Source organism: Gorilla gorilla, chromosome 6, assembly GCF_029281585.2.
Source record: "Gorilla gorilla gorilla isolate KB3781 chromosome 6, NHGRI_mGorGor1-v2.1_pri, whole genome shotgun sequence".
NCBI lineage: Eukaryota > Metazoa > Chordata > Mammalia > Primates > Hominidae > Gorilla > Gorilla gorilla.
This window is the reverse complement of record NC_073230.2, coordinates 160,504,703-160,528,734: the sequence shown is the minus strand read 5'-3', so window position 1 is coordinate 160,528,734 and position 24,032 is coordinate 160,504,703. Positions and strand designations below refer to the sequence as shown.

The 24,032-nt window shown below is 51.6% G+C and overlaps 1 protein-coding gene and 1 long non-coding RNA gene across 12 annotated transcripts in view; one reads left to right on the top strand and one right to left on the bottom strand.

Annotated features, from left to right (window-relative positions):
* The window catches only part of PRKAG2 (protein kinase AMP-activated non-catalytic subunit gamma 2), a 320,123-nt gene that overhangs the window by 171,497 nt on the left and 124,594 nt on the right, over positions 1–24,032 (top strand). The gene's annotated exons all lie outside the window — the stretch shown is intronic.
* LOC129534660 (uncharacterized) lies at positions 14,271–23,396 on the bottom strand. Of its 2 annotated transcripts, none has more exons than XR_008681328.2 (3): positions 23,259–23,396; positions 19,888–20,090; positions 14,271–15,483 (listed from the first exon to the last, which is right to left on the bottom strand). It is a non-coding gene; the product is annotated as an uncharacterized lncRNA (long non-coding RNA). The 2 variants fall into 2 exon arrangements; XR_008681329.2 differs by lacking the exon at positions 14,271–15,483 and adding an exon at positions 19,020–19,255.

Genomic DNA, 24,032 nt, shown 5'->3' with positions numbered 1-24,032 from the left:
GAAGCCTGAAGCAAAAGAATACAAAATGTGCAGCTCTGGGTCACAAAATACACAGCCAGGCAAAACATATGATGCTAGAATCATGAAGATTAGTTAGAAAGAATAAGATCTACTATTTGATAGCACAGTAGGGTGACTGTAGTGAATAATAACTTAATTGTATATTTTAAAATAACTTAAAAAGTGTAATTGGATTGTTTGTAACTCAAAGGATAAATGCTTGAGAGGATGGATATCCCATTCCCCGTGACCAGCTTATTTCACATTGCATGCCTCTTTCAAAACAGCTCATGTACCCCATAAATATATACACCTACTATGTACCCACTTTTTTTTTTTGAGACAGAGTCTCGGTCTGTCACCCAGGCTGGAGTGCAATGGCGCGATCTCGGCTCACTGCAACCTCCACCCCCCCAGGTTCAAGTGATTCTCCTGCCTCAGCCACCTGAGTAGCTGGGATTACAGGCACCTGCCACCATGTCTAGCTAATTTGTGTGTGTGTGTGTGTGTGTGTGTGTGTGTGTGTGTGTGTGTGTGTGTGTTTTCCAGTAAAGACAGGGTTTCACCATGTTGGTCAGGCTGGTCTCAAACTCCTGACCTTGTGATCCACTCACCTCAGCCTCCCAAAGTGCTGGGATTACAGGCAGAAGCCACTGCGCCCAGCCAAAAAAAAAATTTTTAAATAGAAAAAGAATGATGATGATTATCTGAGGAGGCAGGTGGTGCCTGGCAGGGAGATTGAAGGGGGCTGCCATGTGGGTAGTAACATTCCTTTCCTTCTCTGGGTGCTGGTTACATGGATGCATGAACTTTGTGCAAATTCGTCAAGCTGTACACTCTCAATGTGTGCACTTTTCTATATTATGCTCCAATAAAACATTTTTTAAAGCCCAAGTGGCCAGATGATGTGGGAGAAGTTCCTTGAGTTGTTTTCATCAGTAAGACAACCAAGGGGCCTGACGGAGCCATCCAGTGCTCCGGCCACAGTGGAGAGCAGAATCGCTGCTATCTGGGCAGAAGACACTGCAGGGGAAACACCAGTTTATTTGCTCGTTGGTAAAATAAACTGAAGACACATTGAAACGCAGCTAGAGGAGCTCTGAAAACAGATTTCCTTTCTTAGAGCACCCGCAGTCCTTTGCAGGGTGCCATTCACTGTGACGGAGAAGGTGCGCTTTTCCTCTTTCCTTCTTTGCTTCGCGCGCGCTGATGAGTGAGTCAGAGAAGGCATCATGGCCTTGAAGAAAGATGAGCTATTTGAGCAGCAGGCAATGTGAGAGGCTGAAGGGCTAGCAGAGGTGTCATCTGCCAGGTGTTCCCTTTTCTCTCTGGGCAGGCAGGTTAGGGAGCCCAGCATAGAGGCTGGGTCCCTGGAGAGATGAGCAGAGGTGAGTAGTACATGGACGGATGCTCAGAGGCAAAATCGTGCCCTTGGCAGTTTGACATTCACTCTACTTGCTCCAGTTCTCGGAACTGGAAGGCAAGAGGTATCACCCCCAGCTTCTGGCATTCCAGACCTACAGTCCTGAACTTGGACCCTTCCCAGGAGAGACCTTTGGGCTCTGGTCCTCACCCTCCTTGCCATCACCTCATCCCCTCAACCAAAACTTTGCTATCCTAGGGGCTGTGCCCCACCGAGGCCTTCACTCTGATCATTAATTCATGCTAGAGTCTTATTATCCAATAACGGGACTTGGTGTTTCTCCTGAGAGTATTTTAACTTGGGATTCTTGGGACTATGAATGCCTCCATCCTAAGGAATGCATTGCCAACTGGTGAGTGTGAAACTTCAAAGTTGCATTTGTCTGTGTACAGAGCGGACCTGGCAGTGCCCTGATGGGCTTCCTGGCAGATGGGGAGAGGAGATAGGGGAAGGAAGGCAAGCGGGTGGGCAGGGACCTGGCAAGACTGCCGTGGGGGCTCCCTCTGTGGGTGGGACTCTCAGGATCAGTGTGGACCTGCATCCCTGTCCGTCTGCTGTCAGCATGGATGAAAGCTCTGGCCTGAATGTCTAGGTGGACTTTCTCATGTCAGGGAAGAGAGTCAGTGTGTGCCTACTGATGTCCCTTTGATTATGAGGCCTCCTCTCTCTTTCGGGGGACTGGCACTAGGGATGTAAAGGATGTGGAAGATGCAACTGGGCTACCCCAGCAACTTTTTCTGAAAATTAAACTTTCAACCTTTGCTTCTTTCTTAGAAAGCATTCTGCAGAACACCACCCTCCAATCGAACTCCCTGCACAGGGGGAAGTGTTCTGTATCCATGCTGTCCATCTTGGTAGCCACCAGCCACATCTGGCTGTTGAGCATTGGAAATACGGACAGTGCAGCTGGATTAGCACCCAGGGCTACCAGGCACAACAGAGCACCACACACCGGGTGGCTTCAAACAGCAGAAACTGACTCTCTCACAGTTCTGCGGGCCAGAAGGCTGAAGTCAAGGTGTGGGAAGGTTGGTTTCTACTGCAGGCCCTGAAGGAGAACCTGCTCCCCACCTGCCTCCTGGCCTCTGGCAGTTCTCGGCAATCCTTATTCTTTTTTTTTTTTTTTTTTTTTTGAGACGGAGTCTCGCTCTGTCGCCCAGGCTGGAGTGCAGTGGTGCAATCTCGGCTCACTGCAACCTCCACTTCACGGGTTCATGCCATTCTCCTGCCTCAGCCTCCCGAGTAGCTGGGACTACAGGTGCCCACCACCAGGCCGGCTAATTTTTTGTATTTTTAGTAGAGATGGGGTTTCACCATGTTAGCCAGGATGGTCTCCATCTCCTGACCTCTTGATCTGCCCGTCTCGGCCTCCCAGAGTGCTGGGATTACAGGTGTGAGCCACCACGCCCGGCCGGCAATCCTTATTCTTTGGCTTAAAAAGATGCACCGCTCCAATCTCAGCTTCCATCTCCCTGTGTATCTGTGTCCACGTTTCCTCCTCCTTATAAAGACACCGGCCACTGGATGAGAACCCACCCTAGTATGACCTCATCTCAACTTGATTATATCTGCAATGACCCTATGTCTAAGGTCACATGCACAGGTACCAGGGTGAGGTTTTCAGTGTATCTTTTTGGGGAGACACATTTCAACCCATAACAGCAACTAAGGAGCTGAACTTGAATTTTATAAAGAAATAGCTATGTGAGGCCAGTGGCTGCCTCTTGGACAGCACAGCTAGAGACTGGAGGGAGAAGGTGGCTAATTTAGTGTTTCTGTTCAGACCACCCCCCGGCCCAGTGACGCGGGCCTCAGGTCTGGGTCAGGTGCCTGCTTCAATGGGGCTTCCCTGGGGGGCAGCCCCTGAGGAGTGGGAGGTGGAAGGGGGTGGACTCTTGTGCCTGACAGCTGAGGGGAGGAGAGGACAGGCGTCTGCTGGGTGCTCGTGTGTGCAGTGCATGGCATGACTCAGTTGGCACATCAAGGCTGCATAATGCTCTGTGGTCTCGCCTGTGTGGAAATGCCTGGGACATCCTGTGTGATCCCTGCTTGGATTTCCCGGGCAGGCTGGATGGGTTCTGCATGGATGTTTGGCCCCTAAACGGGCAGGCCAAGCACTGAGGATTATTTGGGGTTCGGCACAAGGCCGGGCTCCCCCCGTGTGGAGGGGTTGGGTGTGGGAGGTTAAGGGAACTATGGCCTGGCCACATAGGGGAAGCCTGGAAGCTACCGTCAGCTTCTCCAGGGCCTGGGACACGTGGCCGAGATAGCCCCAGTCTTCACCCAGAACTCAGATGATCTCCTACAGCAGGTGGCTCTCAGGGTGTGAGTCCCAGACTGGCAGGCCTGGCATTACCTGGAACCTCGTCAGAAAAGCAAATTTCTGGACCTCCATCCCAGTTCCCAAATCTGAATCTCTGAGAGTGGGGCTCAGAAATCCACACATTCACAAGCCTGCGTTAAAAAGGTGGTCCTGATTCTTGCCAAAATTCGGAACCCCTGGCCTACAGCCACGTATCTCGCCCTGACATGTCTGTCGGTCACTGAAGAGTCTTGTCAAAGGGCAGATTCAGGCTCCGTAGGTCTCGGGGGCGGGCCTGGAGGTCTGCATGTCTAACAAACAGGCTGCTGGTCCTCAGACCATACTCCAAGGAGCCAGTCTACAAACCTGAGCTCCACGAGGGCTGGGCTCTTCTCTGTCGTGTTCACCGTCCCCAGCACCCAGAACACAGCCCAGCGTATAATACGCCTCTTTCTTTTCTAGCCACTCAACTTAAAACACTGGGTTGCTGCAGAAGGAGCTGCTAAACGTCACCCCCTATTTCCCTTGTTGGGGAGGAAACATCATTTTGCAATGATGCAACGACTTATTCAAAGACCTGTTTCCTATGAAATGACAGGACAAAAACCACATTGCCGAGAACTCCATCACCAGATTTCGGTGGAACTATTTCATTAATCTTGTATGCAGCAAAATGTTGGCAGGTACACAAGGCTCCTGTTGAGGCTGTTTCTGCAACGTGGGGGCACCCATCTGCGGCCGCCTGTGGCAGCAGAGCACTGCCCCTCTACTCCCTTCTTCCCCCCCATGTACCCCAGCTTATCTTAGTCCCAGTCTTTCTTAAAGACCAGCCTATATCAAGAACCTCCCCACTGCCTCCTCTGAGGGCCTGAGCACCTTGCTGTGTCCCAGCCTCCTCGTCCTGCTTTCAATGATGGATGAAAGGATTGGCGTGTCCTCCATCAGACGCTTCCTGCACTGTCTTAATGGCTCATGCATTTCTTTCTGGCCCCTAGGCTGGGTTCTGTTACCCCAAGCCCAGGCACTGCATATCCCACTTCCAGTTCTTCCCTGTACAGCCGGTGCCCAGTAAATACTTCTCATCTCATTGATTCACTGATTTATTTCAAAGCAAAAGTAGTCTGAAAGGCCCTTTGCCATTTCTTAATCATACAAATAAACATCTCCAACAGGAAGGAGGGGCCTCCTGTGCTGGCCTTCATGATAAAGTTGCTGAGATGATCTCAACCCCAGTGAATCCACGGCTCCAGGGCCACCTTAGCGCCTCTTTCTCAGCAGGGGGCTGAGATGTAACCGGACCGTAACCACACAGGCATCCGGCCAGCAGTCAGCGTCTCCCGGAGATCTGCTGGGACTAGGCCTGCAGGCAGCCTGAGCGTAGGGAGGGAGGCAACCTTCGTGGGAGATCTTCAGAAATATTGTTCATGCGGTTTCTCAAGAGTCTGCAACTACAGTGCAGTTTAGCTTCCACAGCTTACATCCCAGGTGCCAAAGAGACACAGCTTGGGGCAGGGATGGGGACAGAGGTCAGAGAAGGAAAGGTGGCCTAAGGGCATTGAGGGGCGCTCCCTAGAGTTTGCAGACTGGCTCTGCAGACTTGCAGGTCATTTCCTGTACCCTGTCCTGAAACCCTCCCAAGGCCCGTTTGAGCCTATCAGTCATTTACATTGTAGCGAGAAGTTACCTGATTTCAGGACCTTCTTGCAGAGGTGGGTTTTCCTAGGGTTCCACGTGGCATCTCAGGGTGGCTTGGAGTGGGCCAAAGAGCCAAGTCCTTGCATCTGGATAGGTCTGCAAGGGGCTGACGCTGGTATCCATTGCACCCATTCCCCTGCCTGTAATGTGGATTCCCTCAAAAGCAGAGCTGGTGACAAACGTCAGGGAGTTGGTTTGGGAGATTGTGTTAGTCCATTTGTGTCACTATAAATATCTGAGTTTGGGCAAATTATGAAGAAAGGAGGTTGATTTCAGTTCACAATTCTGTAGGCTGTAGGAGAAGCATGGTGCTGGTGTCTGCTCCTGGCGAGGCCTCAGGAAGCTTCCAGTCATGGCAGAAGGCAAAGGGGGAGCTGAGGTGTCACATGGTGAGAGGGCAAGAGACAGGGAGGAGGTGCAAGGCTCCTTCAAACAACCAGGCCTCGTGTGAACTCATAGAGCGAGAACTCATTCACTACCACGAGGACAGCACCACGACATTCGCCCCATGACCCAGACATCTCCCACCAGGCCCACCTTCAACTCGGGGGTCACATTTCAACATGAGATTCGGAGGGGACAAAACACCTAAACCATACCAGCGATGATCCCAGGAAGCACAGGCGAGGGGGTGGGGGATGGGACAGTGAAGGGAAAAACCAGGAGGAGGCTTAGAGGGACAGTTGGGACAGCTGAGGCCTCACAAGGGACCTGGTGAAGTGCTGGCTGAATGTGCCCCCGGGGGCATTTGCCCAGGTGGCCCTGTGGGGACCAAACCCCTAGTTCCCCAAGCTGGCGGCGCTCCTCCCGAGGGAGCTCCTGGGCACCAGAGGAAACTCTCAGGCAGGGTTGAGGTGGGTGGGAAGCCCCAGTGCCCACAGGAACTGCCTCCCAGCTGCAGGCGAACTCAGAAGTGAGACCTAGGGACAGGGCATCAACAGTGCCTGCTTCCCAGGGGGCTGGCACAGAGGAAAACAGCACAAAAATGCACCTCCCTCTGCCATGTCCCCTGAATGCACCCACTGGCCTGTGCACCCATGGCTGTGGGGACCACACAAGAGTCCTCTGTACCTGCACACCTCAAAGCTTGGATTCTCCTTGACCCGTTACACCCACCCTCCTTTATCCTGGCGGCCTTGAGCCACTGGGTGGATGAGGTTGGAAGGCAGGGTGGAGAGAGGCTCAATTTCTGTGGCATTTTCTGGGCTCTGATGTCTGCTCCCGGCACCTGCCTCCTCCCTGCGTCCACACCCCCTCCCTGCACCCACACCCCCTCCCTGCACCCAGCGCACCACTGTATCCCAGCCGTGCCCATTCTCTGTGCCCCCACAGCCAAGGGGTTATGTCAGACCCTTGCTCACCTGTCACCGTCCACAGTGGATTGGAGGCACCCTGTCATGTGTGGACCTTATGAGGGTTGGGCATCATTGTGTACCCAGCTCTCCAAGCCAAGGACCAGGGGCTCCGGGGCTTCCCCTTTCCTGTGGCCCTCCCTTCCAGCGGCGGGTCCTTTCTGCTCCAAGGCCCCACAGAGTTCAAGCTCCTCCTGCTGTCCCACAGGTGGTGGCAGAGCCTCCTCGGAGGGCTCCCGGGCCCAGCCCACTCTCTACACCCCTGGGGAATGATGGTACCCCTGCTGGGCACCCAGCATGCCCACTTGCAGCACCCCCTGATGCTCGGACACAGGTCCACCACTTCTCCCTGCCTGTTGGGACCCCAAGAGCAGGACTGGTGGGCCGCAGCTGGTGCCCATTCTGCCTTGACCACCCCAGGGTGTGCAGCTCCCTACACACCACCCCCCCGTTCCCCAGCAGCTGCTCTTCCTCTGCCAGTTATCATGTGTCCTTAGGGAACTTGCTCCGGCTCTCTCCCCGGGGATGCTCCCGCCCAAGGCCCCTCCCAGGCTACACACCCCTTCCCCATGCCAGGCGCCTCCATCCCGCTGACTCAGACTGGCCACCTGCCTGCCTCTCCCTGGGCCTGCGCTCTGGGGGCAGGGTCCACTTTTTCTGCCTGGCTCTCGGGGAATCTGCGGCAGGTGAACAGGGCCTGAGCCTGCAGGTGGCGGCGCCTGGTCCTAAGGAGCGGCCTTCTGTCTGCTCACAAGAGCTGCTGCTGCCAGCTCCACAGGGCCCCTCCCAGCCAGAGGAGACACTCCGGGCTGCTCCCCGCTCTCCAGCAATTTTTCCCTTCAGCTGCCCCTTTTCAGGCCTCTCCTCCCGGGTGTGATCGTTTTTATCTGACTTGAGAGGAGAGGTTTGGCCTGACCCTGCCTTCTGATGGATCTGAAACCTACTTTTCAGACAGGGGTTTCAAATCCCAGACTCTCTGCTTTTGAAAGTTTGATGATGGTGGGTGGAAGGTTGAGGGGGGCTTCCTGAAACCTCTCGTAACTGGGGGTGATTTCCTCTTAGCTGTAGGCTATTTAGGCGAGGAAAGAGGTCCTTGTTCTCAGTCAAAGGAGAGATGATGGCGACAGGGCTGAGGCGCCGGCAGGCCTGGGCCTGCAGAGACGACCTGGCTCTCTGCTCCTGAGAAGCGCTCACTTCCTCACCTGCCCCAGGCCACCAGAGCAGATGCTTTGCCACATCCACCGCAAGGTCCTGTGGCGTTGCGCTGCCCCGGAGCCCCACTGGGGAACCCCATACTCTCCTGATGCTACCAGTTGCCATTGGAGCTGGGAGCTGCCCAGGCGGCTGCACGATGGCTGTGAGAAGGCCCTGGGCGCGCCACGTTTTCCTCTGAAAGTGCTGTGAGCTGCGGCTGAAGCTTGCCAGTATCATGCGCTGAATTTTAACGAATAAGGAGAAGGGAGGAGGAGGAGATATTTGGTTGGGGTGAAATAGAACAAAGGCCGGCTGAGCTCCTGGCAGCCCTGGCAGGGGCTGCAGAGGAGGCACTGATAGGAGGCTAAGCCACTGGGCTTCCGGGGATGTGTTGGCGATTCTAGCTGGCAACATCAAACCTTATGCCGGCATCAGGCCCGCCCCCTCGGACCCCTGAAGAGCTGGTGTCGTGTAAACACAGGGTGGGGTCTGCTTCCTCTGCCCGGATGAACACCAGACTGTTCTTGCTGTGCTGAGGTCTGGAGGACACAGTGCCTACGGTTTCCACCTGTCTACAGAGAATTCAGACCACCAAGAGTGATTAGTTCAAAGGTCTGTAGGCCAGGGACAGCTAAGAACAAGGCCAGGGCCCAGCCTTACAGCTTCTGCTCAGACCACAAAGAAGAGAGCCGGCATTAAGCACACCTTGGAAGCAACGCTACCCTGCTGCCCAGGGGAGGTGGCCCATTCAAGAGTTCCTATTTGATTTGTCCATTTCACTGATGGCTAAACTGAGGCTCTGCTCATAAGTGAGCAGCTCTAGTTAGTTGTGCTAGAATGTGTTCCTGAAGTCCTTGCAAAATCAGTTGAAAGAGGGCAGGGATGGTGTCTGCTACCAGTGTGCTCCCAGCCCCCAACACAGCTTCCTGCACAATGCCGGCACTTAGGGCACCCACACGAGAAAGTTTGTGTGCACAAGTGCACAGAAAGGCCATCACAAATGCCTGCTTCCAGCTGGGCTCATGCTCACTGGACTCTCTCAAAAGAATGCACATGAGGGCATTTGGCCTTCTCCCCCTGCAGGAAGTGGATGGGTGTTTATCAAATAGCTTTATTCAGAAGGAAGACAGAAGAGTCCCAAAGATCAAGGTGACAGGCGGTGTGATTTTATGGTCACATAAGAGGAAACAGGTTTGAGCCATGACTTAGAGAAACAGGTGACTGTTGCTTCAATTTACACAACACAGTGTCATCAGACTCTGCCGGGCTGCAGGCTCTGTGCCCAGAGACACACCCCCAACCCCCCTGTTATGTCACTGGGCAGCCCCACCAGGCATCATGTAAATGTCACATTACCCTTGGCAGGATTCCTCCAACAGCACGTCGGAAACTTGACTGCAGGAAGGCAGGAATGTCTGGCGTTGTCCCGGGCTCCCTCCCTGCCTGGGCCTGCTGACCCAAGTCCTGTGACCGTGGCCCAGAAGGAAGGGACAGGCATGGGCACAGGCTGACAGATTCTGACCCAGAGGGACTGGGGCATCCCCAGGAAACGTGTGGGTGCGGTGTTTGCATCGGATGTCCTTACTCCTTGCTCTGGCCCTCGGCGTTGGGGGCACATGGGGACACCAGGCCATGCAGGCAGCAACCATAGTTGCTGTCACCAGAGGAAAGGGAAGCTGCAAACCTAGGAGGGGCAGTGATCTCTTGGGAGAAACAGAGCAATAGCAAAGCGATGGCAAAGCCGGGAGGGAATTGTGAGAGAAAGCCCTCCGTGCTGTGTGTAGATGTGGTGGAATAGTATTCAGCCTTCAAAAGGAAAGAGATTCTGACAGGTGCTACCTTGTGGATGAACCTTGAGGGCATTGTGCCCAGTGAGAGAATGCAGTCATGAAGGGACAGACACTGCCAGATTTTACTCATATGAGGTCCCTAGAGTGGCCAGATTCCCAGATACAGGAAGTAGAAGATGGTTGCCAGGGGTTGCAGGTGGGGAGAAATGAGTTATTTATATGAGGACAGAGTTTCAGTGTTGTACTATGAAATAGTTCTGGAGATGGTGGTGGTGGGGGCTGCGCAGCAGTGTGGTTAATGCTGCTGAACTGTGCACTTGAAGATGGTCAGGATGGTCAATTTTAGGTTGTGTGCATTTTAACAAAATCAAAAATAAATGTTTAAAAAGAGTGGACTGTTAGGATCAACAAATTAGCTAACTCAGCGTCTTCGTCTGTTTAGGCTGCCGTAATCATACCATAGACTGGGTGGCTTATAAAGAACAGAAATTGTGGCTGGGCACTGTGGCTCATGCCTGTAATCCCAGATCACTCGAGGTCGGGAGTTCAAGACCAGCCTGGCCAACGTGGTAAAACCCTGTCTCTACTAAAAATAGAAAAAAAATTGCTGGGTGTGGTGGTGAGCAACTATAATCCCAGCTGCTCAGGAGGCTGAGGCAGGAGAATTGCTTGAACCCAGGGGTCACAAGTTGCAGTGAGCCGAGATCACACCACTGCATTCCAGCCTGGGCAACAGTGCAAGACTCCGTCTCAAAACAAAAAAAGAACAGAAATTTCTTTCTCACAGTTCTGGAGGCTAGAGTCCAAGACCAAGGTGCCGATGGATTCTGTGTCTGCTGAGGACCTGCTTCAGCTCCTGGCTGCGTCCTCACATGGTGGAAGGAGGAGGGGTCTCTCTGCGGTCCCTCTTGTAAGGGCATGGGGCTCCACCCTCCTCACCTCCCAAGGCCCGGCCTCCTAACACCATCACCTTGCGGGTAGAATTCAACATAAGGACTTGGCAGGGACCCACACATTCAGACCACAGCCTTCAGAAAGTTTTACTAACATATTTCTTGGATATTCATAAGTATTTTTATACTCAGTATATAGATGTCTTTAAAACACAACTTTTAAAGCTAAAAATAAAGCAAGCTCTCAAGGTGCAGCCATTGCATAGAACACTCTCGTGGGCCTAGCGTGGCTGCTGATGGCCCGGGGAGGTGATGGGACTGGAGGAGGGGCGGGTGGGGCATATTCAGGCCTGCAAACTCCTCTCTGGGATGAGTAGCCACCTGGTGAGGGCCTCACCTTCTCACTTTTCCATGGAACCCCTCGTGCGCCCCTCGGAGGGCCTTGGGTCTCCTTATGACTGCCTTGGGCCTCCTGTGCTGTGGGTCTGAGGCCTGCCCTGGGCAGCAGGACATCATCAGGCTTTCTGCATGTTCGGACCTGTGCCAAGAGCCCCTGTAGAGAAGACTCATTGACCCGTCCACACCTTTCAGGGATATGCAGAGATATACCAAAGACCCCTGTCCTCAGGAGCGCCGGGTGACTTGAGTCTGGTGGAAGGTGAGGGCGGGTGAAGGAGTGGGATCTCCCTTTCTGCTCCCAGCCTAACCTTTCAGCTCTCTCCTGCCCCCTCCCCTTTTCCCAATAGCAGGGGAAGGCAGGGTACAGGCTGTGTGAGCACAGCTGTCTCCAGGAGGGGAGGGAGGTGTCTGGGTGACAGGGCCCAGGTTGCCTGAGCCTCTGAGATCTCGCTCCTTCCCCCTCGCCCTCCCCCGCCCCCTGGTAGTGGCTCCATTCTGTCACCTTCAGGAGATGACCTTTGGGCCAGAGGGAGAGGGATTTTAGCTGCTATTTTTATGTGAGCAGGTCTTGGGCCCCAAGGCGGAGGCAAGGTTTCCACCATCATGCTGAGGCGTCTCCATCCGAGCCCTGCCTGTCCCTCCTTCAAGGCCCAGGGGAAAAGCACCTGTTTCCCCCATTGCAGAGACAACCCCCCCGAACTCATGTTAGGGCACTGTTGTAAAAGTCAGGATTATTTAGCTATAAGTTACGTAGAGTAAAACTCACCCTTTTTTAAAAAAAAAAAAAAAAGTGCTATTCTGAGAGTTTTGAGAAACATCTGCAGTTGTGTAATCAGCACCACCGTCAAGACATAGAACAATTCCAACACCCAAAGAAATTTCCGCATCCCTTTTTATAGTCAATTTCTCCCCTCATCCTCAGCAAACACTGACTTTTTTTTCTGTCCGCTATAATTTTGCTTTTTCCAGAATGTTGTATAAATGGAAATATATAGTATGTATATATTTGGACCTGGCTTCCTTCACTTAGAAAAATGCATTTGAGATTAATTCATTGTGTTGCATATATTAAGAGTTCTTTCCTTTTTATTACTGAGTAGTGTTCTATTGTATAGATGCACCAGTTTTTTGGTTTGTTTTTCTTTTTTTTTGTTTTTTTGTTGTTTTGAGACAGGGTCTCACTTTGTCGCCCAGGCTGTAGTGCTGTGGCACAATCATGACTCACTGGAGCCTCGAACTCCCAGACTTAAGTAATCCTCACACCTCAGCCTCCCAAGCAGCTGGGACAACAGGAGTGTGCCACTGCACCCAGCCAACTTTTTAAATTTTTTGTAGAGATGGGGTCCCACTATGTTGCCTAGGCTGGTCTTGAACTCCTGGCTTCAAATGATCCTCCTGCTTCAACCTCCCAAAGTGCTGTACCAGTTTATTAATTCACCAGTTGAAGGATGTTTGAATTGTCTCCAGTTTGGGGCAACTATGAATAAAGCCACTGAAAACATTGCATTCAGGATTTTGTGTGAACAAGGTTTCATATCTTCTAAGAGTGGCATCGCTAGGTTGTATGATAAATGTATGTTTAACTACAGAAGAAACTGTCAAACTGTTTTCCAAAATGGCTATACTAGTTTGTATTTCCACCAGTGACAAATGAGAGTTCCTGTTGTTCCAAATCATTGTCAGCACTTGGTATTGTCAGGTTTTTGTAGATGTTAGCTGGTCTAGTAGGTGTAGTGATGTTTCATTGTAGTTTTAATTTATATAGCCCTAAAGATTAATGATGGTGAATATCGTATAATTATTTGTCATCTGTATATCTTCTTTGCTGAAGTATGTGTTTAAGTCTTCTGTCCACTTTTTTTTTTTTTTTACTGAGTTTTTTTGTTGTTGTTGTTACTGAGTTTTGAGAGTTCTTTATATACTCTGATACAAGTCCTTTATCATATGTGTGTTTTGCAATACGGTCAGCCCTCCATATCCGCAGGTTTCACCTCCTCAGCTTCAACCAATGCAGATCAAAAATATTCAGGGGAAAAAATAATAAAAATAATAATACAACAATAAAAATACAGATGAAAAACCAACACAGCATAATAATTATTTGCACAGCATTTCCATTATATTAGGTATTATAAGTGATCCAGAGATAATTTAAAGTATACAGGAGGGTGTGTATAGGTCATATGCATGTATTACACCATTTTATATCAGGGACTTGTGCATCCTAGACTTTGGTGCCTGAGAGGGGTTCTGGAATCAATTCCCTGCAGACACAGAGGGATAGCTGTGTTTTCTCTCTGTCATGTTTCTTGTTTCATTTTCTTAACGGTGTATTTTAAAGAGCTTAAGATTTAAAGTTAGATTTGTCTACTTGTTGAGCACTATGTACAAAGCAAGCTCCGCAAATCTTTCTTGAGCTGGGACAGTGCACCAGGCCCCACGGGATAGCGATAAGCGAGACTCACTGCCATTCATGCTTAGCGGAAGACCCGAGATGAATCAAGAAACAACCCAGCACTCTATCATTTGATAACGTTGGAATGTGCTAAGTGCATGAAAAGGAGGAATGATTCACTCTAGAAACCAGTGAGGGCTTCACAGAAGATGAGCTTAGCTGACAATAGATGCTGAAGCTGTGGAGTGAATCAGAAGTGGAAAAAACCCGGCTCCCCTAAGCACCGTATTCAGATATCATTTTTCATGCACTGATTCTAGAAACCTGGCACTAAAGAGAAAATTACATGGAGGCAACATGTATGATGTGGTACAATTGAATCCGGGAACCCTGGTCCTGTCCTTCCCTCCCAGCCTTGCACCTTCCTAACGGCTGCTCCTCTCTTGGGTCCTTTGTGGAGTATCCGGCCTGCCTTCTGCAGATTGACCAAGAATAACAGAGCAGGAACCTTTCAGGGAAGAGCAATGTGTAGAAAGGGGAGGCAGGGCATCTTGGAAGTTTGTCAAGTAGATGAGGTATCTGGAAGGGGGCAGGGGGCTTTCGAGACCCTCAGATCATGCAAACAGAGGGCTGAGTTCTCCCTCCCCGCAAAGCGAGCTCTACCAGGGGTAGTTACTGTGCGTCAGACACAGGAAGCATTAGGAATTCCAAGCTCCCTAGCAAGAGGGCTCCTTTCCCACCTCCCTCGGGATGAGTGGTTACCTCTCTCTTAAAAACACTAGCAGCAATTCAGGTGTGATGCTGTCATTTTTTATCATGGCCCTGAACTCCCAGAATTGTTGTTGCCATCGAAGGGCAGAGGTAAACCCTAGGTTTGAGATTCCAGATCGTCTTTGAAAGGATGCAACCAATACTTTTGTTTCCACCACGAGACGCTTATTTCCCTTTCATCTGCAGCTTTCCTTCCTCTTCTCTTCCTCCTCCGTGGAGAATCGTACCAATTAATCACTGGAGGCAGACAACCACTAGAGCTCACGATCCCTGCCTCTCCCTTCGTGATGTGAATGAGGAGAGCTCCTGGAGCTGGAAACGGCACCATGGAAACGAGCTCTGGGGCAGAGGCGGCAGTCTGGACACCGTCCCAGCCTCCCCAACCCGTCTCACTGGCACCTGACACCCAGAGGGCCTGCCGGGGTGGCGTCAGATGATGTGTTGAGTCAACAGAACCCCAGGAGAGCCCTGGTCGGAGTCCCATGGCAGCCGGCTGCAGCCAGCACCCCAGGAAGGGAGTGTCTGCCACCGGCTGCAGCCGCCACCTGGCCTCCTGGGAGACCTGGCAGGAAGGGGAAAGCCGGGCAGGAACCACACTCACAGATGGTCTCCCCATCCCCGCCTCTGCCGTCTTCTCCTGCTTTGCTGTACGTGGCTCTCCAAAGTGGAGGTTTGGGAATATGCTTCTGTGGCCCATACCCCACGTGGCCCACACCCCATCGTGCCAGGTAGAACAATGCATTCTTGTCTCCCCTGAGAGCTGTACACCTGGAAATGGCTTAGGATACACTTCAGGAGGGGATGGTGACTCAAAGCCCTCCCTGCATCACCCACAGCCCTTCCCACCTGTGCCTCATCCAGAGCAGTGAGCCTGGGTGATCAGAGGGAGCCCTCCAGGGTGAGGATAAACAGCTCAGGAATGGGACCATTGTGGAGGGCCACTGGAGCCCCCCAGGAGGGGCATCTGTTCATGAGCAGTGAGCTACCACCAAGGGTTCAGAGCAGACTCAAAGAGCTGAATTATAGAAAGCACAGGAAAAAACTCCAGGTACTATTACAGATTTTAAAAACGATTATGCTCTGGAAGCTTTAGTGTGACAGGGTCCCAGCGAGGCATGATCTTGATTTGGTTATCACACTGATTTTCCACTTCATTTTCAGCCACATTTTCTCCTATTCAGGGCTCCTCAGAGACTTCTGAGTTTGGAGGTTCAGGGTGCAAAATGGATATAGCTCCTCTCAGAAGATGGAACAGGGAGGCCGGCCACCCTGGAGGAGAGGGGAACCATGAGAACATTTTGAGACCCCTCGGAATACAGATTCCTAAAACCTGACTTTTGGGGAGTTAGAAGGGCCCCAAAGTGATTTGAGAGACAGAGAAATCTGTGTACCCACGCTTCATTCATCAGTTTCATCAGATGATCCAAGTGTCCTGAGATTCAAGAAAGTTGAAGAACTACTTCTTCCCCAGTTTTTAGGAAGTTTCCTCAAGAGCTAGAATAATAAACAAATTGTCAACAACCAGGAATTTCAAGAGGGACTGGAAACACTCCGCAGCAAGCAGTGTCCGAATCCCGGGCACAGTGGGGGAACCCGCCGCAGAGTTCCCTGGCCAGCACAGGGCAGGGACGTTGCAGACGGAAGCTCTGATGATGGAGGCCTCCCTGGAAGAGGCATGCTTCCAGGGCCTCGCAGCCACTGGACCCTCCCCACACCCCATCTCATCGGGGTAAATTCCAAGTTTACCCTCACATGAGATCCGCTGTTTTACATCATAGCGATACCCGTGTATACCGGCTTTGCCAGACAATTGGCATGCACGATGCTGTGTTATAAACAGGCATCTCGAAGAGATCAAGGTTAGAATGACATTTCTGAAATCTCGAACTCTAGTCCTGATCTAAGAACATGTTCAGACATGCTCAGGCAGGATGGGCCACCTGGGGGGGCTCCTGCCCAGGAATATTCTGGCCCCATCCTGCCGCCAGGGCCAGGAAGCCTTTTCCCTGCTCACTGGGCACCTTGGCATCAGCTGAGAGTATGAAAGTCCCCCAGGTCTCCTATTGAATTGGTGTCCTTCCCTTATTTCCTTCTGGGAAATGACAGTAGTAACCATGCTGACTCAGCAAGGAGCCCAGGGGGGGCCTCATTTCCTCCTCCTCCTCCTCCTCCCTCCCCTTCCAAATCCAAAGTGCCAAGTCTTGGCCTTCCACTACCCGCTCCACCCTATACACCCTTGGCAGCTGGCCGAGGGAGCCCCGTTGGGGAGGAGGGTGGACACGGAGAGGCAGCCCAAGACAGACACACCTCTGACCTCAGGCACCCACCTTGCCTGGTGTGACTGTGTGCTTTTTCCTGTCGCCCATACAAACGGTCTTCTCCCCAACATTCCACAGGGATGAGGTCACCGTCAGAAACCTCCTGGAATGGAGCAAGGCCCTGGGCTGCGGCCTGAAGACCTGAGTCATGGCTGTGGACCTGCTTCTGGGGTGGGGGGTAGATCCTCGGCCACACACTTCACCTCTCAGAGCCTGCACTTCCTCCACCGAAAATGAGGTTCTGAGACGTTTGTCCAAGGTCATGCCCATTCTTACCACCTATGATTCTCATGCTGGCCCATTCCAGACTATCACATTCGGCAGAGTTCATCTCCACAGCACCAAACAATGCCTGTTGCTTTTGTGATTCCACAAATACTGATAATTAGAGGGACTGTGGCTGCTAACATTTCCCTTTCATTGACAAATTCTTAGCAAATTGTTTTTCCGAAACCATTGTATATGGGAAAAGTTCTGTGGCAGAATTTCTCTCTCTCACAAAGCAGCAGAGGGGCCTCCCCTGTGCCTCCCCAGGACTGCTTTCTAAGTGGCAACATCAAGATGCATATCTGCTGTTGTCTTTTGCCCAAGCAAAGTATCTAGGGTTACGTTTTGGGTCCATGATGTAGAACTCTGACCTCCAAGCAAGCGTGAAGAAGGAACAGGGCAGACAGCAGAGGCTGGGACCACACTGTCAGAGTTGGGACTGATTTAAAATTAGCCCCTGTGAGATTCTCCTTTCCTTCCCCGCACCACCATTTCTGTTTTGTTTTGTTAGTTCCCATGTAAATACCCATATGCTAGAGCCAACTATTTCATAACTAGGTGCAGAATGTTATTGGGTATACGAAGCCCTATAAGACTGGATATTTTCCGGATTCCTTTTAGGAGAATAACCTTGGAAAAATTCCTGAAAGTTTTTTTTTAAATAGAAATAATTTTTCACCTTCCATATTACCATGATGCTTTGACTCCAAGATCACTCAGATATTTTCCAACATATTTTGAACAGTTTCAATGACAAAAGATCATAAAACAGATTCTTAGAGCCTAGAACCAAAATCTGCAGCCTGAAACCTTACTCCAGATTGAAATATGAATTGAGAGTGAGCTCAGCTAGGGCCAGGGCCATTCAGCTCTAAAGGGGCCAGAGTCCAGAAACTCCTGCTGAGAGAGGGAGGGGGTCCTGCAGGGGCAGGGCTGGAGTGGGGTGGGGAGGACACCAGGCGGGTGTGAAACTTGTCTTTTAGGAACATTCAGAGCAAGGTCTCAAAGCAGCTGGCTGGAAAGGAGCAGCAGAGCTCAGGAGAGCTGGCCTGGCCGGCAGCTGCATAAACGCCTGGTACCCGGGGACGAGGCATCATTCCAGGGCGTTTCTGCATGAGGCTGACCTTGGCTGCAGGGAGAGTCATTCCTATCAGAGTCCAAGCAGGGGGCTGGGAACTCAGAAGGAAGGGAATTTGCTCTTCCATAGAAGGGAGCTGTGAGACAGGACGGAGGCACTCGGACCACATGACCGTAAAGAATGGGAACTAAAAATTACTTTAGAAGTTTCCTATCTGTGAAATAGGGAGATTGGATTAAATGAATGGTTCCAAAATATGTCCAACCACCCGCATCACCTGGGGAACGTCACACAGCTCACATCCCCAGGCTCCTCCTGGCCCCATCGGTCAGGATCTTCCGGTCCTATGGGCACATGTGTTCTCAATGCTCCCAGGTGACTTTTGGCTCAGCCAGGTTTGAGAGCTGAAGCCTGAGAAGCATCCTAACTTTCTCTGTGGCTCAGATGCTCTACTCAGCATGTTGGGTTAGACTCAGTGGGGACAGGGACTGGGGACTGCCCAGACAAGGGTTTAGAGCAAAACCGTCTCACAGGGAATGAGGGCACTAGCAGATACATAAACCTAGCATCTTCGATTAAGCCAGCTATTCAAGACGTTTGCAAAAAGTAAAAATGCCACTCATTTTTTGTTTTGTTTTAAAAAATATAGACTGCTGAGAAGTTACTTTTAAAAAAATGAGGATCCCAAGGAGCTTTTGTTTCTGTGGGTCATATGAATCAATATTTACCATATTAGAATTTTTTTTTTTTTTAGAGACAGGGTCTTTCTGTCACCCAGATTGGAGTCCTGCGGCGCAGTTATGGCTCATTGCAACCTCAACCTCTCAGGCTTAAGCAATCCTCTCTCCTCAGCCTCCTGAGTAGCTGGGGCCAAGGGCACAGGCCACCATGCCCAGCTAATTTTTTATTTTTTGTAGAAATGGGGGTCTCACTATGTTGCCCAGGCTGATCTTGAACTCCTGAGCTCCCAGCTCCTCCCTTCTTGGCCTCCCAAAGTGCTGGGATTATAGGCCTAAGCCAACAAACCTAGCCTATATTAGAAATTAAAGCTGAGAAAATTTTAAACATTAATTCATTTATAAATGACAACCATAAACTCATTATATGTTAAACACCCTATTTTTCAAGAGTGTAAAGGGGTGCTGAAGCTGAAATATTTGTCTACCGCAGCAATTCTCAAAGAGAAGCTGAGCATGGGATGGGGTGTTGGTGGGGCGGCCCTGAGTACAGGCTTCTTTCAGAGAAGTATTGGGCGGTTGGGGCTGTGGGAGGTAGAATAGTCCAGGTTGAATGGCTCATTCTGGAATGCATCCACCAACACGGAGGGTGGAGAATGGTAGAATGGTCTTGAAGATGACCTCGCCACTCCTACCTTGGGCTGGGGGAAAAAGAGAAGAAATGGCTGAAGGCTGAGGCAGGCCCGCTGTGTGTAGGGTATTCCTGCCTCTGTGCAAATGAAACAGCAGCCTGCAGTGGGTTATAGAGGAAGTGGACTCCTGGGCCTAAGTGGTACTGATACCTAATGTCACCCTGGGCCAGGCGCTGTTCAATGAACTGACGTGTGGCACCTGGAGCTTGTCTTGGGGGTGACCAGCTTTTTCCAATTTCTTACGTCTCCAGGTGATGAGAAACCAGGGACTGGCCTCCACGCCCTCAGGAACAGCTTCCAGAGTGCATTGTGGCTGACTGTGGCTGGGGGCACTGGGATGGCTATGGCCAGGACTGCCTGGAGGAGACCCCAACTTGTCAGAGAGGGCTCAGCTGGGATTTCTCACCTCCACACTGAGCCTGTGTGGAGGGGCCGCAGGGTGGAGTCAGCCAGGGGTGAGCTGCAGCTTGAACTTCAGGTGTGTCACACTCCTGTCCCCCAGGCAAGGCAGAAGCTAGAGCCGGCTCCGAGCTTCTGACCAGCAGGGTCTTCTCCCGGAGACGTCATCTGCTATCAATGGCAGCTGCCCATACTGAATATGGGCCTTATCGTTCAGTGTCCTAGGGTGCTGTGCTTCTTACCTCTTACTCATCACACAAAGCCCACGGGCAGCTCAGATGTTCAAAGAATGAACCAAGCCTCTGAGCTGACTCCTCTGAGGCCACATAGCTGGCGAGTGGTGACTTAGGGTCCAGCCCAGGTTTCTGGCCCCAGAGCTCAGCTGCTTCCACGGTGCTGGCCAGTCCTTATCCTGGTTTGGGAGTGGAGGCTGGAAACTGTATCACTGGGGACAGGAAACAAGGACATTCAGCTGGGGTTCTGAAGGGGCTTTTCCCAGGGGTGTGGGCAGGGTTTCGGGAGTCATTACCACCCAGGCCTGGAGCGACGAGGGGAAGAGGAGTTGCTGGAGGCAGGGCAGGCAGGAGGGGCCAGCTGGGTCCCTAAGGATACTGCCCCTCTATTCCCTGGCTCCCCCAGCCTCCTGCAGTTGCCTGCACTGCCCAGAGCCATTCTGGAGTCAGAGGGCCGGGCACTCAGCTCCAGTGGCCCTGGAGGGTAGGGCTCTGGAATGAGGGGTGGAAGGTAAAACCTGCGGGCAATAGGGGCCATGCGGGGAGAGGGTATAGGAGCCAGGCCAGAGGGCACCTGAGAAACAAAGGGCCAAAACATTAAAGCAGTGGGTTTGCTCCTTGAGAAAACAGAGTCCTAAGCAGACATCAGAGGCTGGGTTCTGGGTCACCTGCCTGGCCTGAACTTGTGTCACCCAGGGTCTCGCGCCGCCCAGGGTCTCCGCCTGCCTGCTGGTTGCATCCCTCTGTGTGCTACAGCTACTCAGCACAGGTACTCCTGTCCCTCTCTGGCTGTGGCACTTTCGTTGGGCACCTCCCTGGGCCACCGTTCCCCCTCACGACGCTCGCCATCCTCTCTCCAAAGTAGGGAACAACACCTGGCCCCTCACTCTGATGAGTGGTAGGAGGTTTCAAAACCATGTAGAAGCAAAGCCTCCCTCCAGTGTCAATGGAAATGTTGCTCTTCTCACTTCATGCCTCTTGTAACAACAGTCAGCAGAATACATTTCCTTCTTGTCGTTTCATTCCTTAGGCAGGAATGAGGCTCTAGCTCATTCCATTTACGCAGTGGAGGGGCCGGATTGCACCAGATAGGCATCTGGTCTACCTGGTTTATTTTTACCAAGGCAAGGGGTGGATTTGTCCCAGAGCCCATGGCAACTTAGTGGTAAAACCAGACCTAGAGCTTGGGGCTTCTGAGGGCCAGGCCTCTGTTTCCACCCAGCACAGCTATTCCGTTCCAGCAGGGCTCAGTTCCCTTTGGTGGCACCTCTGTTCTCCTCCTCCTCCTCTCCAGCGCCTGCCAGCAGGGCCAGGCCCTGTGAAGTCACCAGCCCATGGCTCCCCAGTGTCTGGACCCCCTTTCGTGGTGTTCTGTGTGGCTGCCAGGAGCAGTTTCTGTTCCCTCGCTGGGCTGTTCACTGGGCCTGGCTGCCGCCCTGGGAGAATCAAAGGCATTGTTCACTGCAGAGGCTGGCGGCGTCCTAAACAAAGTCCTTAAGGAGCAGGAGAAAGGAGGAGATGTCTTCTCAGAAGGAACAGAAAGGGGGCACCTGTCTGTCCTTTGGCCAGAGCCTTCTTGGGTGACTTTGGCCATGGCCCAGTTCTGCCTGGGCCCTTAGGAGAGGCCCCTGAGCCGGGGCAGACCTGTGTCCTCCTCCAGGATCGGGGCCCAGCTCTTTCCTGGGGTTTCTGAGCCACCTTCCCACCCCCACCCTCAGGCCCTCTCCTCTTCCCTGAGCTCCCCCCTGCTTTCCTGGTTCTCGACTTTATTGCGTGGTGGTGTTGGGGCTGATTTTTTGGTTTTGTCCCCATTTCTCCTACAGACTACAGGGACTTGCTCTCATCCATCTTAGCACCCCCTTCCTCAACACCCCCAGCATACTTGGCCCATGGAAGCTGTCCAGGAGCTATTCATTTACTGATCAGACCCAAGGTTGAGTTCAGCAGTTGACCTCATGATTAAGAAATACACTGGTCTATTTAAAAGTAATGGCAGGCCAGGCACGGCGGTTCACACCTATATTCCCAGCACTTTGGGAGGCTGAGGCAGGAGGTGACTTGATACCAGGAGTTCAAGACCAGCCTGGGCAACATAGTAAGATGCCATCTCTACAAAAATAAAAAATAAAAAAATTAGCTGGTGTAATGGTATTTGCCTGGAGTTCCGGCTACTCAGGAGGCTGAGGTGGGAGGATCACTTGCGCCCAGGAGTTTGAGGCTGCAGTGAGCCGTGATCATACCATTTACCCCAGCCTGGGCCACAGAGTGAGACCTTGTCTCAAAAAAAGTAATGAGGGATTGTGTCAGCATTGCCCATTTTCCCTTTTATTTATGAATAGTGATACCAACATTGAAAAGAAAAAAAGCTTAGGAATCATTCTTACTACCCACCTTACCTGACTCATAAGACAGTTGTTTCTCTACTGATTGAATAGCATAAACCTGAGTAGAAGTCACTTCTTTGTTGGTCTACCCTTCCTGGCTGGCATGGAAGAAAACCATCTTTGGAGGAAGCCTGTCCCTCCCTACATGGGGCTGTCCCATCTTAGGAAGCACATGGGGTCTCAAGCTCACTCTGTCTCTGTGCCCGTCTCTCTTCTGTGGCACCTCTTCTTTCCCTCTGCAGTCACCCAGTGTCATCCAAGCTCTCCTTCCTGTTGGCCCCGTGAAGCCCCACTTCTGGGAGAGTAATTCATACAGCTAAAATGTAATTTTAAGTCTTCATGTTCTTTCTCTCGGTGATACCCCAGTTTGATTGTGGCAGAAAGTGTCTGGGTTATAGACTCAGGACAGTGGAGCTGAGGTGTGGTCCCTGCCATTTATTCGCTAAAGGACCATGGATAAGTAACTGAACTTTCTCCAGCTACCAGTTTCTTCATCTGTGAGGGGCAGAGGGGGCCAGAGTGTGTAAGCCCTCTGTAAACAGGGTGGCATCGTGCAAAAAAAAAAAAAAAAGTGTTGATGCTGAAAGACTCTACCCCCTCTTAAAAACATTTCGGGTATCAGTCAACAGATAGGGCATATGTTAGGTTCCAGGAGGGTTCACTCCCCATGCCCCTAACTACACACATATCCCTAATGCACACACTGTGAGTCTCAGCGTTTCACCTGTCCCTTCCCCTAAAAGTTTCCCTTCCCCCTCTGTAGTCCAGAGTGCCACTTGTTTTCCCCACAGGAGTCACCAGCTCTGGAAGGAACAGGAAGGCCAGGTGGAAAGATGGCAATGATAGAGAATCATTCAGCCCCACCAGAAATGAGGTGTTCCCACCCCCAAATGAACAGTCCACCTTCTCATCTCCTCAGCCCCAGAGGTTCACTCCTGCATCCCGCCACCCCTCTCACCTCCTTTGGGACTGGGTTAGGATCATTCCAGTACTCACATGGGGGTGGCCTGCAAGGAGACAGGGCCATGGGAGGAGCAGACGCCGTGGTTTGTGCTCTTAAGAGCTCTCGGCAGGGGGTGGGGAGGGGCTTGGTCACAGTTGCATTCTCTTTAAACTGTTTACTCGAAAGATGAACATTCTGTACCCAAAGAACTAGCAAGGAGTTTTCATGGGCTGTGAACATCCCTTGCACAACAGTGACTAAGCTTCATCCCTGAAGAATGTTGAAAGTGGAAAAACTTCTCGAAGAGAAAGAGCGAGGGAGAGGACAGCTCAGGAAGGCAGAGCCATGGCCCTGATTCTAGTGGGAGACAGGACAGAGGTCCTGGTCCTGGTCCTCATGGGAGACACCCCTGCACAGAGCTGGGGGGCGCGTCGGGGCAGGCAGGGCAGGAAGCAGGTCAGTGCTTAAATATGGCCTTCGCCAGCCTCTTGGCTCAAAAGCAAAGCAGTGGCTGAAAAGAAGTAATTTTCTGAATGGATCATCCATTCCTATGATAGAAAGTTTGAAAAATCAAAAAGGGGATATGATGAAGGTCCTCCCTGCCAGTTGTTCCCTTCCCTGGAGACAGCCAGTGTTTCCAGATCCTGCCAGAGATAGTCTAGGCAAAATCAGACAGGCAGAATATAGATACTCTTTTTCCTTTTTTCGAAACTACAAATGGTATCATTCGATACAGATGGCTCTGCAGTTGGCTTTCTTCACTTACCGCTCCATCTTGGAGATGAAAGGAATGAGGATCGCTGTCATGTTCCGAGAGGAATGGCGGC